This window comes from Eucalyptus grandis, chromosome 8, assembly GCF_016545825.1.
Source record: "Eucalyptus grandis isolate ANBG69807.140 chromosome 8, ASM1654582v1, whole genome shotgun sequence".
Taxonomy (NCBI): Eukaryota; Viridiplantae; Streptophyta; class Magnoliopsida; order Myrtales; family Myrtaceae; genus Eucalyptus; species Eucalyptus grandis.
The window spans coordinates 54,898,818-54,921,772 of record NC_052619.1 but is presented as its reverse complement, the minus strand read 5'-3'; the positions used below and the strand labels follow the sequence as shown (position 1 = coordinate 54,921,772).

Below are 22,955 nucleotides of genomic sequence, written 5' to 3'. Positions count from 1 at the left end.
TAATGAAAAAAATGGGCGGAGGCCCTCTCTCCGCTGCGCAAACAATCGAGCGAATTAACTAATTCGACCCCCAACGCTGCGGCCATGTAACCACAGATCTGTGGCCGTGCAAGGCTAGCGACCTCTGTTGGTTCGCGACTTCTATGGACATAGGTCGTGAGCTATGGACGGAAGTGGAAAAAGATGAGGGCGTAAAAGACAACTCGGGTGGGTGAGGAGTTAGTTCGCTGATGGATTGACGCGCGAAGGCAAGGGCTCGTGATGGCAATAGGTGGGCGGCAATTCAACGACAGCAAGTGGCGGTTCCCTAAAAAATCCTAACTTATATATCCACTGTAATACCAATTATCTAAACTGTTTTTATGGCATCAAAATTCAAAATTTGTACAGTGACCAAAAAATTTGTTCCGTCAAAGTTGGGTATAAGACGGAGATTGAAAATCCAACATGGTGGCTTGCTTGAACAAAAAAAGCTCAAAAATCTAACATGGATGTAATGTCGCTTGGGAAATTTCATATAATGGCCTATACTTTGCCAATTTGACTTTGATTATACAATTTTTTTCGTATTACTAAATACCTCGATTTGTACTAATGACCGAAAAGCACCTTTCGTCATAGTTTCATCTAAGACCAGTGGTAAATATCCTATTATGCTGGCATGCATGAACAAGGGAAAATTCCAAAAGTGGACCTGAAGTACCCTCTTTTTCTCAAATAAGGGCCCAAAGTGGACCTTGTTTCAAATAAGGACCTAAAGTGCTTTCATTTTCTCAAATAATGGTTTAAAGTGGATGTTATTTTAAATGAGGACCTAAAGTGGTTATGTTTATTTCAAATAAGAGTTTGAAGTGGCTATGTCCGTTTCAAATAAGGACCTGTCTTTCTGGGATCAAGAGTATGTTCGTCATTTGTCATTTTCCCATTTTTTTTCTTTTTCTTTTTTTTTTTCCATTTTTTTGGCTAGTTCTTCTTCCTCTTCACTGGTGGCCAGCCAGCCACTAATAATGCCCACAAAGGGCTAGGCAAGGGATGGCCTCACCTAGGTATGGCGACCTCGTTGGCCTCGCTTGGGGCTAGCATGAGCCGACCTCGAGGATGGCCCTTGGGCGAGGGTCGCCACGCTCAAGCAAGGCCGTCCCTCACCTATGGCCAGCGTGGGTGGCCCTTGCCGGCAGGGGCGACCCTTGCTTAGCCCTTTGTGGGCATCGCCAGTGGCCGGTCAACCACCGGCGAAAAGGAAGAAGAAGAACCAGAAAAAGAAGAAGAGAAAAATGTTAAATGCAAAATGAAAAAAATACCCTTGATCGGTCGAAAAATTTACCCAATCGGCGATCGGCGAGGTCGGGCCTTATTTGAAACAACTAAAACCACTTTAGGCCCTTATTTGAAACAACTAAGGCCAATTTAGGTCTTTATTTGAAACAAAGTCCACATCGGGCCCTTATTTGAAAAAATAATGACATTTCAAGTCCCTTTTTGAAATTTTCCCCATGAACAATGATAGGTAAATAGAGCTAATATGGATCTAATGTGACATTAGCTGACTTGGCAAAGTTTAGGTTTTTTCAAACAAAGATTGGATTACTCAATTTTTACCTCAATATGTGTTGACACCTAAATTTTGACGACCCAATCATTGATTTTTTGCATATAAATTAGGATTAATTTTAACCCCTAAAAAATTGCATCAGAACAAATAAAATAAAAAAAAAAAAAAAAAAGGATTTTTTGGAAAATTTTGAGAGCAAAATAGGTGAAATGTTGATTTTTAGAGTAGAATTTCGAAAAGGAGAGAGAGAGAGATAAAACCGAAAAAAAAAAAAAAAAAAAAGCGGAAAACCCTAATCGGGACTGTTCATCTCCCCGAGGGTTCCCCCGACCTCGCCGGCGCCGCATCTCCCCGGCGACCCCCTTTGACCGCACCGGTGGCCGAGCCGCCGACCTTCGCCAGTTGCAGTCGCCGACCGCTGCCCCCGCGCCGCCGCGGCCACACCACCATCGATCTGCCTCCACCGCGTCCGCCAGCCCCGCGAGCAGCACCGCCGCCCCGTCGATCTGTTGCCGGAGCTGCAACCCGAAGCTCGAGCCGCCCCGACCCCCGCTGCCGTCGCTCGCCCTCTGCAGCCCCGACGCCGCCTCCGCTCGCCGCCTGCAGATCTGAGATCCCCATAGTAGCCGATCCAGATCCGACACCGTCTTTGCCTCCTCGTCCCCACTGTGACCCAACGACGCCATTGCCCCAAATCTACCTCATCGGACGCCGCGCCCTACAGCCAAATCCAGACGCCGAAGCTCCTCGTTGCAGCCGCCCGAGGCCTCCTGCCGTCCCTGCAGCGCCCCACCGTTCGACGCCCGCGACCCGACGACCCGCGGTCCCGCAATCCGGGCTCCAGCTCCGTCGCCCCTCCTCTGCCCGCGAAGTTGCCGCCGCTGCCAAGCCGAGATCCAGACGCCGGAGCTCCTCGCCGCGCAGCTTCCCCGCGATGCCCCCTAGCCGGAGTCCTTCGCCGGTGCCTCGCCTCGCCGAAGACTCTCGCCGGCGATTCCCCCAAAACCAGCGGCCAAGATTTCCCTTTTTTTTTTTTTTTTGTTAAAGAAAAAAATTAAATAAGGTATTTTTGCTTTAATTTATTAGGCAAGTTTAGGTTTTTTTTTTTTTTATTTCTTATTATTATCTCTTTATATTTTGTTTTCTTCATTTGAAATACTTCTTTATACATAATTGGAAATCCCAATATATAATCTGATTTGCAAATACTCTAGGTTTTTTATTTCATCTATAAGCGCTTTAGATGAAATAATTAATCAGTTTTAATTTTGATCTTTAAGGTTTAAGATCAATTTTTCGATTTTATCGGCGAAATATTATCCATTGATCCGAAAGATGTGTAATATTTTAATGATCCGTCTTGTCTTGATTGCTTTATTTATTTTGAAATGTGGTTAAGTTAGAATATTGCATGCTTTAGGGTTATTTGCATATTTAGATTAAGCATTTTATTTATCATGAATTGTCGAAATAAAAAAAAAAAAACATAAATTTAGGATGTTAGATTTTTGTTTCACTAGCTTAAATTGCATGTTTAATTATTTGACATTTTTATTTTGAAATTAATTAAAAAAAAAACAAAAATCGTCATGCATATGTCATATAGAATTATGGCATCATTTGTACGTCATTGCACATTAGAATCACTTTGATTTTAGATTGATTTAGATAGACCACATTTTAGGTTAGAGATTGCTAAGTTAAGATAATATCTTGGTTTAAATTAGGGTTTAGCTTGACCTAATCATTGATATAAGTTGGATAGAATCTTAATTTAGCTAGATAATTTTCACATTTTTCCTAATTCCGAATTTCATAAAAAATACAAAAATGTCTTAGAATAAATTAGTTCCATTCTCTAGGATAGATTGCATTTTTAGGAAAAAAATGTCATGTAAATGTCATATAGGATTAAATTCATGAAATGCATGTCATTTAGAGATTGTTATTAGGTCCATTTAACTAGAAATCCCATGTCATTAGAATTAGGTCATTTAATTAATATTGCATTGCATATTGCATGATTTTCATTAAATAAGTGAAAAAAAAATTGCGTGTTAATTAGAAATCATATTTATGGCTGTTGGTGTGAATTACTGCTCTAACAACGCGGATGTCTTCGTTCTTCGAGATAAGTCCGCAATTTGTTTATTCTTTACTTGGGTGTTAAATTGGTGGTTTGCGCACCCACATGATCACTTTACATGTTAGGAAATTAGATCTAAAATCAATTTAAGCTGCCTGTAAAAGCATTTTTGAAAATAAAAGAATGGTACAGAAAGGGCATTAGGGAAATATAGTATAACTAAGTCCCCGTACCCATAATCTCTGGTTCGGAGGAGTAAAATAATCCTCATATTATTTTACTTGGGTTTCTAATCGACCCACCAAAATATAGATTAGTGGCGACTCCTAGATAAAATCTATATGCATGTTAAGAATTTGAAACATAAGTTGCGAATTAGTATGAGTTTGGGAGAGCCCGAGTTAAGTCTAAGCTTAACAATCAATTAACCAAATTATAGGTGGTTCACACCCGAAAAATTGGTCGCGACAATGTGCAAAAGAAATGAGTCTACAATTTTAACTCTAAGAAAAGCGAAAGGGAATATATATTTTTGCTTTGCCTTTTACCCTTGTTCCGCTATGCGCTTGAGACTTTAACATTCATCTCTCTTTAGCATTTCACTTTCTGTCTTCTTCTTTTCGGGACAAGATGAATAACCGTTAGGGGGAAGACATAATTAAAGAGCGGTTAGACAGGTGTCTATGCAATCTGGATTGGAGAATCGCCTTCCCGGACGCTGAGGTGTGTGCCTTACTAGCGGTGGGATCGGATCACAGCCTTCTTCTATTAACTACTGAAGCATCCCTAACCAGAAGACGCCGACCTTTCACCTTTGAAGCATTCTGGTTACAACACCCGGACTGTAGGAAGATTATTTCCAATGCTTGGAAGCAAGCTATCAATGCTGGTTACAATCTACCATATCTTTTAAAAAAGGTCAGTCTAGCACTTACCTCGTGGAGTCGCCAGACCTTCTCCAATGCAAATAAGAGAACCGGCGAGCTGCAGTATGAGCTTCAACAGATCACGAATCAAACGGACATACCCTATGACAGAGAGATAGCAACAACCATTAAATCAAAAATTTAGCAGCTTTGGCAGCAAGAAGAGCAGTTTTGGGCTATGCGATCGCGGTTCAATTGGTTGAAATGGGGCGACAAAAACATTAAATTTTTCCACGCCGCAACCATCCAAAGAAGACAACGGAATCACATCACAATGCTACTTGACGATGAACAGGGCTGGATAAGAGATGAGGCCATACTAAAAGAGAAGACTCAGGCTTTTTTCTCCAATCTATATAAATAAGTGGGTTCTCGTGACTTCGCTCCTATTCTTGATCAATGCCCCTGTCTAGTAACCCCCAAAATAAATACAGCTCTCACAGCCATGGTAACTAAGGATGAAATCCGTGTTGCTACATTTCAGCTAGGCGCGAACAAGGCCCCGGGTCCTGATGGACTGAACGACCTGTTTTATCAATCCAATTGGGACGCTCTACAAGAAGAGGTGTTTCTTTCGGTCCAAATTTTTTTTCTTTCGGGTATGATGCCTTTGGATCTTAACAAGACTGTTGTTGCTTTGGTACTAAAGATACCTCTCCCTCAAAGCTTGGACTACTACCGCCCTATTAGCCTATGCAATTTCGTCTACAAAATTATTTCCAAAGTTTTTGCTAACTGACTGAAACCTATACTGCCTCAACTGATTTCAACTGAACAATCGGCTTTTGTTAGTGGGCGACAAATCCAGGACAATATCTTGGTTGTCCAGGAGATTATCCATTAGATAAAAATCAGGAAATGACAACGAAACTTCCCGGCAATCTTAAAAATGGACATGTAGAAAGCATACGATAGGGTGGAATGGGACTTTTTGACGGCTTACCTACATGAGCTCGCTTCCATCCCCGATGGGTTCAATGGATTTTTCAGTGCATATCAACAGTTTCCATCAGTATAAAGTTCAATGGCCAGCAAATGGACTATTTTCATCCTACTCGAGGACTCCGTCAAGGGGACCCTTTATCCCCTTATTTATTCATTCTGTTGACTAATCTCCTATCCTCTCTCATTCACCAAGCCATCGACATTGGGCATCTGAAAGGCATTAAAATTAACAGGTTCAGCCCTACCCTCTCTCATTTATTCTTCGCCAACGATGCTATATTCTTTTCAACTGGCACAATCATAGAATGTTAGAATCTAGCAAGTATTCTGACTCAATATTGCCTAGCTACGGGTCAGTTTATCAACAGGAACAAGTCGGGTATTTTCCTCAGTAAGGACTGTTCGAGATGTCTTAAAAAACCTGGCAAGTGAGCTAAGAATTCTTGTGCTAGAACGAATGGGCAAATATTTAGGCATTCCGTTTGATTGGGGGCGTTCAAAAGGAGAGATGTCTTCTTGGATTTTGGGTAGGGTGAACTTAAAAATGGAGGGCTGGAAGGAGAATCTAATATCAAAGGGTGGTAAGGAGGTCCTAATTAAAACTGTTGTGCAAGCCATTCCCCAGTATGCAATGTCTGTTTTTAAAATTCCTATATCCATTTGCAAATCTACTGAGAAAAGATTGCCAGATTCTGGTGGCAGAATGATTGTCGGAAAGCGGGTATTCATTGGAAGCAATGGGATGTGTTAAAAAATACTAAGGCATCGGGAGGACTGGGTTTTCGAGATATAATGGCTTTCAACAAGGCCATGCTTGGTAAACAAGCATGGCGACTAGTTGAACAGCCTTCCTCATTGTGGAGTAAACTGTTCAAGGCAAACATTTTCCTACACAGGACTTTCGTTTTGCCCATAGAGGTGTCCGCCCTTTATGGGGATGGCAAAGCCTACTGTCAGGAAGGGATGTTATACTGCCTAATCTCCAGTGGTCGGTTGGCGACGAAGCAAATATAAACATTCGGGAGGATCGGTGGCTTCCTAAGGGTATTGTTGGCGGACCCGCTCAACGTGAAGAACCGAGATTGGTGGCTAATCTACTGGTACAGAATTCAAATAACTGGAATCTTGCTACTTTGAATAAATTTTATGATGAATAAACAACGGAAGAGATTCTCAGAATTCCAGTGCGACGCAACCTTACTACAGACAAACTAGTATGGACAACAACAACCAATGGACAATACACAGTTAGAAGCGGTTATCATTCAATCAGGAAAGCAGAAATGTGCAAACTCACCCAACAAGCTTCATCGTCTTACCAACAGCCTCCTCAACTTTGGAAGAGTACATGGAGAATGAAACTATCACCAAAGCTCAAGGTCTTCTTCTGGACTAACTACCACAATGCATTGCCCACGAAAGAAAATCTTTTTTGGTGCCGAATTAGTACGGATCCCATCTGTCCTCCATGTCGTACTCAACAGCCTGAGTCGATCGAACACCTTTTTTTTGCTCTGCCCTTGGACAAAAGCAATATGGTCACATCCTACAATAGGTATCCCGATTGACACCACATCTGTTCGTCGCATCGATGAATGGATAGCATATAGAATAATGCAAAAGAAGTCCAAACCTGATCTGGAGATGGTTATAGCAGTTTGTTGGCAGGTATGGAAGGCCCGAAATGGGGCAATTTTCTCCAAACACCGACTGGATTCGCACTTTGTTGTCCATGCTGCAATCACCCAGGTTCGATTTGCTAAGATCTACACTTTGCCTCTGTCGAGTATGGGGAAGAAGTGCGACGATCTTGGCCATTTCTGGAAATCCCCCGCCCCGGGCACCTTGAGAGTCAATATTGATGGGGCTTATACTTCAGGCCATACAGAGGGCTCGATTGCCTTTATTTGCAGGGATCAATTTGGACGTTTGAAAGAGGGCTTTACCAGATCTGTGCAGGTGGCGTCAGCGTTGCAGATGGAAGCTCATGCATTGATCTTTGCTCTTCACCACCTGTTGCAGCAAGGAACGATGACAACACCTTTGGAGATCGATTCGGATTGTCTACTCTTGGTAGAATCCATCAACAGCCAGCAAGAACCCCCATGGGAGATCCGCCCTCTTGTCCACGAAGCCGTCGATCTGTATCGTGCCTTTCCCATACTGCATATTAGGTTTTGTAAGAGGGAAGCTAACTCTGTAGCTGATTGGGCAGCAAGAGCCCACAACAAGGGCTCCATTTCCCCTTCATGGGCCATTTCCCCTCCCCCTCCCCTCTTTGACCTGCTTATTTCAGATATTATAGCAGCGGAATGTATTTCGCACCTCTATCTATAATACGTCTTTCCTGATAAAAAAAAAAAAGTCTAGAATTTTTGTCTTTCCATTTATGTAATTTTTTTCTAGTAAACTTTTTTTCCTTTTTCATGACAACTCCTTCCAGTTCATTCTTTGACTTTTGCACATTTCTTCCTTTGCTCCAAATCCTTGATCTTTCCTCCCTGCCACTGCTCTTCCCACACCCATCCAAAACCCTAACCCAACGTGCATGGCCATGGTCATTCCCGGTGGTTGATGAGCCGACCTCCTCAAAGTTGCTGGGGAGTGCACGAGTCATGCACGCGCCAATATCAGTGAGACCTGCAGATATCAACCTGTGAAGATGTTGATTATTGAACTTATTGATACTTAGCAAGGAAGGACAACATGGGGGAAGCACATAGAGCTAAGGAGGACAAATAAAATTTCGCTAGATTTGGAGATGCAAAAATGTTCTATTACGAAACTCATAAATCCATGAATCTTTACAGATATAGATCCGGGTGTGTGATGAAAAATTATAAGATTGAACTTATTATTCACGATAACTCGGTGAGTGGATGAAAGGTCTTTTGAGAAATATCAAATTCCTTGAATTGAGACCAATGAAAGATCAAATTTGTTTTCAGATAGCTTTAGCTTTGATTATACTCCATTAAACTTTTGTTTTAGTAATCGAAAGTATAAAAGTATCATTACAGATTTTTGAAATCAGACCTCCGTCAATCTTAGTTTCTTCTTTATAGTTGTGGTCATTAATTTCTTCTATTTCCTCGGTCAATCTCCAATTATAATCGTGCATATAGTGGCCAAAAAAAAAAAAAAAAAACCTATGCTTTCCATCTATGCCCATTAGATAACAGTTTTACCTAGGGCTGAGCACGGTTCCCGGGTTACCGGAACCGAACCGGAACCGGAGGAGGGTCCGGTTCGGTTCCCGGTTCTAAAGGGACCGGTTCCGGTTCCGGTTCCTTTTTTCTGGGAACCGGCGTTCCCGGTTCCGGTTCCGGTTCCCATAGAAATCGGAACCGGAACCGGTCAGAATTATTAAAAAAAAAAAAAACCTAGCCCCTCACTTCCCCCAACGGATTTCCCCCTTTACGCCGATTCTTCCCCCTTCCCTTTTATTTTCTCTCTCTCTCTTTCTTTTCTGCCCTTTTTCCTCCTCAGGTCACCTCCCCGTCCCCCAACTTTTTCTTTTCTTCTCTCTCTCTCTCCTCTTTCCCCCTCTCTCGGCCGAAACCCCCTTCTTCTTCTTCTCCTCTTCTTCTTCTTCTTCTTCTTCTTCTTCCTTCCTCTTGCTGGCTGCTGCTTCACCCACCACCACACCGCCGCCCCACGCCCTACTCACCACCACCTCTTGGCCACCGAACCACCACCACCCACCACTCGTCCGACGAGCCGTCTTGCCGTTGAGCCCGACAAGCTGTCGCGCAGCCCCTCGCCGCCTCTCGGCCCCTCGACGCACGCTCGGCCCCCTCGACGCCCTCGACGACCGCTCGGCCCTCGACGACCGCTCGGCCCCCTCGATGCCCTTGATGCTCGCTCGACGCCCTTGACGCTCGCTTGACACCTCTTGGTCCCTCGACGCCGCTCGACGCCCTCAACGCTCGCTCGGCCCCCTCGACGCCCTCGACGACCGCTCGGCCCCCTCGACGCCCTTGATGCTCGCTCGACGCCCTTGACGCTCGCTCGACACCTCTCGGCCCCTCGACGCCGCCCGACGCCCTCGACACCGAAGAAACTCGCCTCCTCCAGCTTCAATCGCAGGTCTAATCTCTTGTTGTTTTTGCTCTTAACTATTAGATCTAATCTAACATTTTAGCTATTTTATTTGGTCGATTTCTGAGATATGAGTGTCATGCTTGTGTGATCCAAGTACATACATAGTGAGAGAAGGGAATTTGTGGGTTGTGTCACGTAGGTTCTTCCGTATGCCAAAATAAGACCAAGATGGCTGTTTGGGATCTTCATCTTGCTGTTCAGTGGCTATTGTTGGGGCAGTTGTTGTTCTGGTTTTTAATGAGGCTGATTTGTGCAATGGAGGGAAGACTAGCACTTTTGTCCGTAAAATAGAGAAAACTGTGAGGTGAGATACATGGGGAAGGTTTGTCGAAAGAAGTGTAGGTTGTCTCCTATTTGCTGCACTGTTGACAGTTACATTCTGATAATGATTTGCAGAAGGTGGGAGACAACCATTGGACTGGGCATCGCGGGTGAAGATTTCTCTAGGAGTGGCTAAAGGCATTGCTCACATCCATTGGGCCAGAGGCGGGAGGTTTATCCATGGCAGCATACCTTGAAGGTTGCATTTCAGAGTTTGGCTCGACTCCTCTGATCCGCACTCCTATAGTGCCTCCTTGAACTAGAAGTGCAGGTTATCGGGCTCCCGAAGTCATGAAAACTCGGAAACCCACACAAAAATTAGACATCTACAGTTTTAGAGTATTGCTCCTTGAAGGATTGTCAAGGTGTTGGACCATTATGATGAGTTCAAGCTATTTTTCTGTGTTAATCATGATTTGAAGGATAAGCTCAAAAAAAGAGTGAGGATTAATAGGTATATGATTGTTTATTATTGCTGTGTTCATTTTTGTTTTTTTAAACTAAAAATGAAAAAAAAAAAAAAAAAAAAAAGAACTGTTGGAACCCGGAACCCGACCCGGAACTGTGACGGGGTAGGTTCCGGGTTCTTGGTTCCGGCGGGTAGGTTCCGGGTTCCAAAAATGAGGAACCCGTGCCCGAGGGTAGGTTCCAGGTTCCAGGCGGAACCGAACCGGAACCTGGAACCGCTCACCCCTGGTTTTACCCCATCTTACTCATTAAAGAGAGTAGTATTCATCAAGGATACAGTGACCATTTCAGGGGAGGACACCACATTCAAGTTTTGGGCTTTATATAAGTATAAATAAATAACGTTTAGGACCTCAATAGAACTTCTTTCGACCATAGAAATTGGGAAAAGTGCCAAAAAGTCTTAAACATTTTGCTTTTGTGCGATTTAGTCATAAACCTTTTTTGGTGTCGATTCAATCCTAAACCTTTTTACGTTGTGCCACTTCAGTCCTTTCCGGCCAATTTTGGCCGGATTTTGTTGACTGGACTCTGGCCGGCTGACATGGCCTGATCGGCACTAACGTGGACAACTATTAATAATATTTTAATATTTTAATTTTAATTTTTATATTTTGTCTTTTTCCTCCGGTCGGTCGCCGAGGTCCGGCGACCAAAAAGGCGACGGCCGGCGAGGGCAGGCTGACCTCACCGACAACCTCGCGGGCGGGCCTCGCCCGGCCCGCCCCGCCGGATCCGGCGAGGTCGAGCCTCGCCGGCCCTCGCCGGCCATGGGTGAGGCTCACCTCGCTAGATTCGGCCATGGGTGAGGCTCGCCTTGCCGGGTTCGGCCAGGGGCAAGCCTTGCCCATGGCTGGCGAGGGCCGACGAGGCTTGACCTCGCCGGATCCGGCCGGGCGAGCCTCGCTCGCGAAGTGGCCGACGAGGTCGAGGCCTCGCCCTCGCCGGCCATCGTCTCGGCCAGTCCACCGGACCTTGGCGACCAGCTGGAGGAGAAAGATAAAAAAAAAAAAAATAAAAAGAAAAAAAGAAAAAAGAAAAAATAAAAAATAAAAAATATTAAAATATTATTAAAAGTTGTCCACGTTAGCGCCGATCAGGCCACGTCAGCCGGACGGCGTCTAGTTAGCAAAATCCGGCCAAAAATGGCCGGAAAGGACTGAATTGGCACAACGTAAAAGGTTTATGATTGAATCGGCACCAAAAAAAAAAGACTAAATCGGCACAAAAGGCAAAAGGTTTAAGACTTTTTTTGGCACTTTTCCCCATAGAAATTTACGAACTCTAATTCCACAACATTTGCAAAAGCTGTGTCCATGTCTATATAGTACTGATAATCGCCTAAGTAATCTTTTAGATTGCCATGATTCTTAAAACTACTTTTCTTTCTAATATATTGTGTTTATCTTTATATTTTGGGTTCAAAATTTTACTATATATTTTACTATATTCTATAGGACGAGTAGCAATAGTAAGGACTCTCGTACGAGGGGAAGTCTCGTCTCTTCCACGAAAGAGCTGTGGTCGAAGCTACTTTGGTTGCGGAAATAGCGGTTCCCCAGGTAATAAGCAAAGTGGGTCTTGTTAAGGGCCACAAAAAAACGGCTGTCTTGCTGGTGTTGATTAGAAGACCTCATTGTCTAAGTCTGTCTTTCTTTAATGGTTTGATCTATATAATTGAAGCAGTTGGCGACCTGAATCGCACCAATAATTCAAACTTATCAAGCTAAGATATAAATTCGTACTTTATTGACCAAGAACAGTATCCACGCGCTTGTGGTCGTCGCAGAAGCAACGAAAAGAAATAACACCAACAAAAAAGAAAAAAGAAGAAAGAAAAGAAAAAGACAAGTGCCATTATACGTCAAACAGGGGACCAAGATAGAAACTTTGAATTGATCTATTGAACTTATTTGTCAAATCTACAATATGGACATCTTCCTTCAATAGCTAAATTAACTTGATAAAGTTGAAAGGTTAGGACATTGTAAAAGAAAATTAAAATTTCATCACATCTTAATAGTAAACAGAATGCTTATATTCTTTGTGATAAAATTAAATGTTCAGGACATTTTTAATAGCAAGTGGAAAGTTGAAGGTTCTCTAGAATATCAGGCTCATGGGATCGCAAAAACTTTCACTTTTTCCAGAAGTAATTTTTATAAAAAGAAAACAAGAAAAAAAGAAAATGAGAAGTATTCACATTTTCATGCTTGTATAGTATCTATTTTTATAAATCTATATATTCACTTGCTAAAATGTTAAATTATGAAAAATGAGAACTCTTTTATTAGACGGCCTATCTTCAATTGTTAATCCCTTCATTAATAATCATTATATCTGCCAATTTCCTTGAGATGAAAAGAATTTGCAAGCACTCGAAGGGCTTTATTTTTTAAGTTTCTCGAATATTAGAAAAGAAAGCAACAATATTGAATCATGTGAAAGCCGATAAAGATGATTTCGGCAATAGCAGTCCGTCCAATGCCACACGTTCCAAGGATATTGTAGACAATATCAAGGCAAAAAGAATGTGATGCAAATAAGAAGATACAAGGAAAGTCGGGATTGGCTAAATATGCAGAGAGTCGGGGAATTGGTCAATATGAACGTGGCAACGTCACTATAGCCTATCCAAGTTGATAATGCAGTTGTTTAAACACCTAATGCATAAAATAAGGGTGCATAAAATAAGGGTCTTTAGTGAAATAATATGGATGGATCCTTCCAAATTTTTCAACACCTAATGCATATAATAAGGTTCGTCACCAATTCCAAGATGCTTCCGTTGTAATCTATTGATATATTTGGACAGTCCTAGATAAACAGCGTTGGGCATTTCTTTCTTAAGTTTGTTCACATGGCATAAAGTTCCAAGTCTTTAAAAAAAGCATGAGCAAGGCTCTAAGCTCATGGACTTCGATTAAAAAAAAGACTTGCTTCCTGCCGAATCTCATGAAGTTCTGTATTTCGGATGATGTTTTCAAAAGATGCAGCTTTTAATGGAATAAGTACCAAAAAAGTGCTAAATTTATTGCTTTGGTACCAATTCAGTCATAAACCTCTCAATTTGACCAATTTAATCCAAAAACCTTTCAATTGATATTAATTCATTCTATCCGGTCAATGTAAGCCGAAAATCGGTGACATAGATACTAGTAGTCCTATATGGTACAACCAGTTTTAACGTGGACATTTTAAATATTTTATTTTTTTTTCCTTTTTTTGCCTATAGTGGCCAATCACTAACCACCGGCCATGAGCCATGGCCCACACAAGGTGTGACATCCCGATTTTCCAATTCTGTTTTCAATTGAATGAGTTGGGTTTTTTATTGACGCGCTTATAGTTCTATTCTCTGAGCTGATCACTCACGAGATAACTAGTCTATCAGGTGAAGCCGTTAAGGGATTTTAATGCAATAGACTTGAGAATTCGACCAGAAATCAACTGCTCGATCGTGCTAATCTACAAGGGTCAATACGGCACTATCAAAATCAACCAGAGACCGGAGATAGGTCGGTTTGACAGAGTTATGCAATTAGTGTGTGGGTGATTCCACCTAATTGCAAAATTCTCGCCGAACGGCATTAGACCGATTTTTCTATCATTTATGTACTCTGTGCCCTAATTGAAACCTCGAGATCACCAATGTGTCGAAGATGCACAATGTGACTCGAAAATAATCGACCACGGGTCAATTGCACCAAAAACTTCTGAAAGCTACCCGGTAGGTTAGGTCCCGCTAAAATCGCACCCGGTTGAAATTAACCGTAAATTTAAACTCGATTTCAGAAATTGAAAGTTTTGTCATGTCACGATTCATTTTAAGAATGTTGACTTGTCATTCGAAGATTTTTCTGCAAATTCGAGATTTCGGCTAATTGAGTTCAATTGGAGGAAAAATCCTAAGAGAGACGATGGCATCTTGGCTGAATTTATAGGGACCGAATTGAGTTCAATTGGAGGAGAATTGAAGGGGAATTAAATGAATTGAGTGGCAAATGTTCCAAAAAACGTAGGTTTTGGGGTGTGCAACATTTGGACCACTTGGGAAGCTTGCTAAGGAAGCTTGAAGGCTGCAAAGGGCTGAGGATGATAGCTAAGGGTGGTGGGGGCATGTGATGAGTGAATTGGACATGTGTTGAAGGCTTGTAACCCATTTAGGGTCCCCCTCTTGCAGCAGCCACCTCATTCTTCCTTCAGCAGCTCCTTTCTCCATTATTGTTGTGCTTTGAGAGCTTGGAGAACCAGAGGAAAACCCCCTTGCTCGTTGACCACCGCCCTGCTGCATGCGAGCAGCGGCCGTTCGTCCGAGCCGTTGCTAGTCGCTCGCCCGCGTTGCTCCTGCCCGCACGTCCTTCGCCATCCGCTCGTCCTAGCGTTGTTGTCCGCCTCTGTTCGCAGGTCCAGCGAGCCGTCCAACCACCGAACTTTGCCGTCCAACCGTACGTCGCCACCGCCATCACCCCTGCTCGCTCGTCCAGCTGCCTTGCCGCCTCAATCCACCGTTCCAGCCTTGGTCCCTCCGGTTATGCCTTGGACAAAACCGAACCCCTCGGCTCGCTAAGAGCTTCATGTGGCTTTTCCGAGACCTTTCGGACCTCCGTTGGTGTCACCGTGGGCTTGGTTGTCGCCCGCCTTCGAGTCGCCGTTCCCGTGGACACATCGGATCGCAAACCGATGAGTTTACTTGATAAACTCTGCTTAGGAGTTAATGATTCTTAAGGGTGATTAGTTTAGGCTAATTAAGGTTTAGGTGGTTAGTTAGATTAGATTAGTGATTTAATTATTCAATTGTGCATATTAGGTGGTTAGAATAGACTAATTAGGGACTAGATAGATTGTACTATTTATCTAGATGGATTCAGAAATTTTCTAAGCTCGTTTAAGTGGTTAGATTAGCATTTCCAGCCTAAGTGAGCAATTATGGTATTTAATTTGCATTTATTTAATTATTTTTGGAATTTATTTAATTATTCAATATTTTCCGAAAATTATACTGAGATAGCCGATGACCAGAATTTTGTGCTGCTTGCAATGACGTGCTTAGTTTCGTAATTGAGTGTTAAATTGTGCAGATTGAGTGGTGATTGTAGTTTTGAGTATTTATTTCAAAATTGCAAAATTTTGGTAATTATTTAGAAATTACCGAATGTCGAGTTTTGACACTGAAAATGGTTTTAAATACTATATCAAATAGTGGGATTTGAAAAGGAAGGATATCGGCTTTTCTGGTTCAAATTGATCGTGTACCTACACACGATTATTTTTACCGTGTGTTTTTAATACGAAGAAAATTGGCCAAGTAAGTTATTTTAATTGAGACATTTGAGTGCAAAGCACGATATTTTGGCCAGGAATTGGATGGGTACATGAATGGTTATGAGAACCCGTCCCGAGCTGTTGAGCTAGACGTTGCCCCTATATGAGATGCCCTACCAATGGATGCCGGTCGCAGTAGAGGCTAAGCCGATGCTCCTTTATGGAATGTCGTCGGCGTAGTGACGTTGATGTGCTCGATGAGGCGAGACGACGCTTGGCTACGCTGGAAGATTGCCAAACTTCGAGTAGGCTGTGCCCGTGTGTGGCCGTGATTAACAATTGGAATGCATGCTGAGTGAAATTAACGCGCCAGATTATGGGACAAAATTGTGTGGCACAGAATGAGACAAGTCATAACGATTTGGCCATATAATCGGGACCCCTTGTGTTTATTGAGATGAAAGTGTTGGCGTTCCAATTATTTAAGCATGAATACTATTTATGTTTGTGATATGAACTGTATTGACATGCAAGAAGGATCTGAGACGAGATAAGTCTCTGTGATTGTGTGACTGTGTGGTTAGGATGCCCTTAGACATATTTCCTTCCTAGTCGGAGTTTAGGGGGTGAACTTGTTAAGACATTGTCTCACCTCGTCGTGGGCTTAAATATTTTCAGGACCTTAGATGGCAGTTCCTCCATAACGTTTTGGACAGCCGTGGGCTATTACTGAGCAAGGAATAGACATCCGGATCCCTGGTAATCATTGGGTCTACGAGTTGATCGAGACCACTGTCTGGATCAATGAAGGTCTACCCAAGAGGGTACCTCATCAATTTAGGGTGTAGTTTTGTCACGGACTCAATGGATATCGGGTGGATTCCCTCTAGGGTTTTGAGATCCCCGCGGTGGTTGTCGACGCTGCTTTCGGTGAGGGTGTAGCTGACCCTTCTGATGGAGCTGTAAAGGACCCGGTGCCCCCGGAGCCAGTGGAGTCCGAAGGATCGGTGAACGTGTCCGACTAGTAAGTCGTAGGATAGTTCCTTTTTGAAAACCAACCTTTTTGTAGACCTTGTTTATAAACCCAGCTTGTGTATAAAGGTGTTTGGTTTGATGTGATTGTCCTACTTTCCTATCACATGTTGTTTGTTGTCAGGGGTGTTTAATTCGCTTCCACATGCGCAATAAAATGAATGGGTCGGCGACGCGTCCTGGGACGTCGCAAATTTCATCGACCACCAAGGGATGGGCATGCACTCAAGGATTGGGGTGTGACATCCCCGCCCGGAGTGGTATCAGAGCTTGTTGATAGTTAGAGTGATAAGGAGCGAGGGTTCATGGGATAGTTAGTAGGAACGACCTTTATTTTGTGTTGATGCATGTGACTGATAGTTGGTTGGTCGATTGTTTTTTGGGGATCACTCAGTTTCTAATTCTGTGTAGAATTGGAAAGCAAGTTCTGTAAGAATCCTGCAAGATGAGTGATTAGAAACAGAACTCCTAGGAAGAGGACCATTGGACCAGTGACTCGGGGTAGGACGCCGACTAGGGTCGGTACCCGAGGTGGTCGTGGTAGAGCGCCGGCTCAAGCCCGCGCTAGTGAAGTAGCACCACCTCTAGTCGGTGCTGGTGTAGCAGCACCTGGTGATTCGAGATTTTACGGGATCATGCAGGCGCTAGAGACGCTTGGGAACGTAGTAGGGCAGCAGGCCTAGAATCAAGCTACCGTCGCCACCGCTACAGCCGCCGCTACCGCAGCCGCCACTACTGTTGCCAATGCTGCCACTGATGCTGCTGCTGCTGTCGTAGTTGTAGCCGCACCTGCTGCCACACCTGTCGAAGTTCCACCTGGGAATGTGGTTATCGAGAGAGAGAGAGGCTTATGCATAAGCTTGTCGAACAGTTTTTGAAGCTGAACCCACCAAGGTTCATTGGTGCAGGAGATTCTAAGGTTGCAACCCTCTGGATACAAGACTTGGAGAAGGCTTTTGCATTGCTGATGTACACTGAGATAGAAAAAGTTGTCCTTGCAGTATACCAATTGCAGGAAAACGCGAGTACTTGGTGGAGAGTCACTAGAGGGAGTGTGACCCCAGAAGGCGAGGTTCCAGTGTGGAACGCCTTCTTTTCATCCACATTCTCGAAGAAAATGAGAACTCTTTTTTTAGACTACCTATCTTTAATTGTTAATCCCTTCATTAATAATCTTTAAATCTGCCAATTTCCTTTCTAAGAATGTAAGAGATTAATTGATTTTGCAAGCACTCGATGCCCTTTATTTTTGTAGTTTCTCAAATATCGAAAAAGAAAGCAACAACCCTCAATCAAGTGAAATATAATTAAAGATGTTTTCGGCAATAGCAGTCCATCCAATGCCACACATTCCAAGAATATTATAGAGAAGCCTTCCACTCATGGATAGCTCTATTTGCCACAATATCGAGGGAATAAGAATGTGATACAAATAAAAAGATGCAAGGAAAGTTGGGATTGGCTAAATACGCAGAGTCATGGACCAGCTTGCTAGAATTGGTCAATAAGAACGTGGCTACATCACTCCTTCCCGTTAAAGTTGATAATGCAGTTGTTTCAACGCCTAATGCACAAAATAAGGGTCCTTATTGAAATAATATGGATGGATCTTTCCAAATTTTTCTACACATAATGCATATAATAAGGTTCATCACCAGTTCCAAGATGCTTCCCATGTAATCTATCAATATATTTGGACAATCCCAGATCAACATCGTTGGGCATTTCTTTTTAATGTTTGTTCACACGGCATAAATTCTAAGTCTTAAAAAAAATGCATTAGCAGAAGACTCTAAGCTCATAGACTTTGATTAGAAAAGACTCGATTTCTATCGAATCTCATGAAGTTGTCTCTTTTAGAAGATGTTTTCGAAAGATGCAGCTCTCGACTCTATTGGTTAATGCTTCCGGGTATTTATTATAAAGAGAAAAACGAGGCAACAAGAAAATAACTTGATGCACTTCTACTCATTCGAAATTAAATGATTTGGATCATTTTTCAAATTTAGCTCAAAATTACTAATGTCAGAGCAACCGCATTTGGTTACTGTACCCAACCAATCATGTATACTCACAAGTGCATCCATATGATCTTATTTGTCTGCATCATCGAGAAGAAGGAGAACTCTTAGATTAGACAACGTATTTTTTAATTGTTAATCCCTTGATTAATATTCATTATACCCGTCAATTTCCTTTTTAAGGATGTTAGAAAGTAACAATGCTCAATTGTATGAAAGCTGATTATTGATGATTTTGGCAATAACTGTCTGTCCAATACCATCAAGTCCATGGATATTGCAAAGAAGCCTGCCACTCGCGGACAACTTATATGTTTATGACAATAGCTAGTGACAAGAATGTGATACAAATAAGAAGTTACAAGGAAATTTTGGAGTGGCTAAATATGTAGAGAGTAGTGGACCAGTTTGCTAGGATTGGTCAATAATAGCATTGCAACATCATTCGAGCTAGTCAAAGTTGAAAATGCAGTTTTTTTAATACCTAATGCATAAAATAAGGTTCATCAATGCAATAATGCAAATGGATTCTTCCACATTTTTCAACACCTAATGCATAAAATAAGGTTCATCAGTGATTCCAAGACGATATGGATGGATTCTTCCAAGTTTTTCAACAATTAATGCATAAAATACAATTCATCGGCGATTCCAAGATGCTTTCTTGATTTCTTTTGTTGTCGTGGTTGAGAGCCCCCATGTAATCAATCAATATATTTGGAAAGTCCTAAATCAACATCGTTACTTATTTCTTTCAAACATTTGTTTGCATCTCATGAAGTCTTAAGTCTTAAAAAAAAGCATTAGCACTAGGGTATTAAGCTCATAGACTTCGATTAATAGAAGACATCATTTCCTGCCGGATCTCAAGTATGAAAATTCTCTCCTTCAAATATTTTTTTCAAAGATGTGGCTCTCAACTCCATTGGTTATTGCTTTCAGATATGTATCATTAAGGGAAAAAGATGGCCAAAAAAAAAAAGAACTTGCTCCATTTCTATTCATTTAAAATTAAGTGGTTTGGGTCATGTTTTAGATTTAGCTAGACATTAGCTGATGTTAGAAGAAGCGCATTTGGTTATTGTACCCGACCGGTCATGTGTGCTCACTAGTGCATCAATATGATTCTTTTTGTCGATATCATCTTAAAGAAGAGGAACTCTTTTATTAGATAGCATATTTTAATTGTTAATACCTTCATTTATGTTCACTATACTTGTCAATTTCCTTTTACAGGAAAATAGAGATGAAACATTTTGCAAGCACTCGACGCCCTTAATTTTTAAGTTTCTCAGATATTGAAAAAGAAAGCAAAAATGCTCAATCAGGTGATTAAAGATGATTTTGGTAATAGCCATCCATCTGATGCCACACATTCCACGGATATCGTAGAGAAGCCTTTCACTTGTGGATAGCTCTATATTAATTTATATGTTTGTGATAATACCGAGAGAAATATAAGAATGAGATACAAATAGGAAGAAACAAGGAAAATGGGGATTGGCTAAATATACAGAGAGTCGTGCACCAATTTGTTAGAATTATAAGAACGTGGCAACATCATTCCAGCCTGTCAAAGTTGATAATGGAGTTTTTTCAACATCTAATACATAAAATAAAGTTCATCAACGAAATAATATGGATGGATTCTTCCAAGTTGTTCAACAAGTTGATGCATAAAATAAGGTTTATCAGCGATTCCAAGATGTTTCCTTAATTTCTTTTGATGTCCTAATCGCAGTGGTTGAGAGCTCTCATAATCGATCAAAATATATGGACAGTCCTAGATCAACATTGTAGCGATTTTTCCAAACGTTAGTTCACATTGCATGAAGTCTAAGTCATAATAAAAAAAAAACCATTTCTTGGGGACCTAAATCGTCGTTGATGGTGAAATGGCCGGCAAGATTTATAGTCAAAAGAAGCATGCAAGGTGGGAGTGGGTATAAAGCACGGTGATGATGGAGAAGGTATAAAGCAATAAAGCAAAGAAAAAGAAGATGCGACCATTGCTAATGTGGAAAAGAAGAGCCGTCAATACATTTAGCGCGTCTTTTGTGCTGTCTACAAGATTTTAGTCAAAAGAAGCGTGCAAGGATTAAAAAAAAAAAAAAAAAACCCATGAGGATGCATTTCGGTGGAAAGAAAAAGTTCATAACTACTTCTTCCTATTTTGCCCCTTATTTTCCCTAGGAATTTCTTTTCATAGTTAAGTTCACGAAAAATCATCATTGAGGTCTTCAATTATTGTCACTATCTTCATTTTTTTTGTTCCGACTACAATCACCCCGAAAATTAAAATGGCCTTGGGCCATTGCTTGGGCATATTGATATAGCCCCTTATTGCTAACAGGCCTGACCAAGGTACGGCCCCTCACGGGCTCGGGCCCAAGAAGATCGATCTGTGCTGGGTCCCCGCCGACATGGCCTAATTACCATTCTTAGGGTAGGGATTTATTAATGTGTGCACTAGGAAAAAGAAAATGCTGAAGTTCAAGTCTGTTGCAAACTTAGTTCAAAGCCAAAGAAATGTAAGCACAAGTATAGTCAAATTCAGATTTCAAGGCAGAAATGGTGTAATATAAATATTGATCGGTTATTGTCTTGGTAATGAACCAAGAATATGTGATGTGGCATAAGAAAATTAAAGACGAAATAATGTTATCAGAATTTGGGGTAGAATTAAGAATGTTATTATTTTTTTTTTTGGCGAGAGAGGAATGTTAATTCAACTCCGAGTATAAAAAATGTGTGGTTTTGTTTTAGTATTTATTATCAGAAATAGATTGAGTGACCAAAAGCATTATTCCTCAAATGGATGGGTACCTGGTGTAGTCAAAGTCGAAGCAGAGATTATATATAGATCAGGATTGATTATGCTGTCAAAGATTGTGCTTGTGAATATAGAGATGTCGTATTTTTATTGATTTCATTGTGTTTGCTTTGTATAAATCTGATGTTGGGAGACACGATTCAGTGATAGAATGAATCATGTTGAATCGTTTTTTTCTAGTCGAGTGCTTCATGTTCTTAAATGTCAATTTAAGAAAGAGTTTGTCAAATTTAATTTTCTGAAACCACATTTAATTTAAAATACATATAATATTGTCGAATGTGTATAAACGTGTCTTCTGGGAGTAACATGTTAATTTGCTCATCATGCTTCACCGTGTCTAAATTGGTTAAAAGTGTCAATCATGATATCTTTATTTTTCAGTGCAAACTTGTGAACTTGTCTATGATTGGGCACTATTAAGCTCAATCCAACTTAATATGTGTAATCCATTTATTCTACAAGCCTTTTATTTCTTGAATGACAACTCAAATTCAAGTTATGTGATTCATCATTGAAGCTCAACAGAGATCGTTCAATTTAGGCAAAACGTGTTTTTTCGAACTGATAGCTTGAGGGATTATGCGTTTGAGCTAATTCTAGTAATTAAGCTTTTCATTGTTTCCAAGCAAAATAAATCAAATCAAACTGCTTTTCCAATAGCGTGTCTCATGTCAGGAGATTACAGCAATTAGTTGTTGTTGAGAATACATAATTTAATCAGCATTTATATCTCTAAATCCTTACCACGGGGTACTTAGTCCTTGATGATAGAGACTAAGGGCTGACAAAATTGTAGGCAAGAAGGCCTTGTGGAAGCATAATATCTATGGTTTGACCCCTACAATTGACTCTACAGGCCATATATCTATAATGATGATATGTACTTATATCAAGTGATTTTCTTTCGTTTTGTTTTACTTACACATTTCTTCTGTTAACTTGGGGTATGGAAATGCAGCATTATGCTATATAGCAGAAAGATGCTCCACTCATGCGGCGAGGTATGAAGCTCTTGAAAGAGAATAACTTGCCATTGCAGCCCGGCACGGCCGATACTGCTTTCAGGTTCACTTTCAAGCCGATTGTCCTGCTTCCATGCTGTTCATCCTGAAAAGGATGTTATCATCATCATGTAGTACACCATTAAAGCACCTAACTGTTAACTATGTGAAATTAAAGCACCTAACTGTTAACTATGTGAAAAATAATCTTATATGAATAAAATCAACTTGTCCTTTATTATTATTGTCATTTTGTCTGCGTTGCTACCCTCAATTTATTGACATACTCGTGCTATTTGACATCCTTTTTCCTATGGAAAAGTTTTGAAGCCCTTTGTTACGATCCAGACACTTGGGGTTTCCTCGCAGAGCATTCCAAGAGATTTGTCAAGGATCGG

The 22,955-nt window shown here is 41.4% G+C and overlaps 2 protein-coding genes and 1 long non-coding RNA gene across 6 annotated transcripts in view; 2 read left to right on the top strand and 1 right to left on the bottom strand.

Annotated features, from left to right (window-relative positions):
- Nucleotides 1–22,955, top strand: part of LOC104415082 (lipase-like) — a 74,254-nt gene that overhangs the window by 15,357 nt on the left and 35,942 nt on the right. The gene's annotated exons all lie outside the window — the stretch shown is intronic.
- LOC120287687 (ISWI chromatin-remodeling complex ATPase CHR17-like) overlaps nucleotides 1–22,955 on the bottom strand; it is a 71,163-nt gene that overhangs the window by 20,623 nt on the left and 27,585 nt on the right. The gene's annotated exons all lie outside the window — the stretch shown is intronic.
- LOC104432100 lies at nucleotides 9,092–10,406 on the top strand. The gene is made up of 2 exons (XR_005545936.1): nucleotides 9,092–9,598; nucleotides 10,010–10,406. It is a non-coding gene; the product is annotated as an uncharacterized LOC104432100 (long non-coding RNA).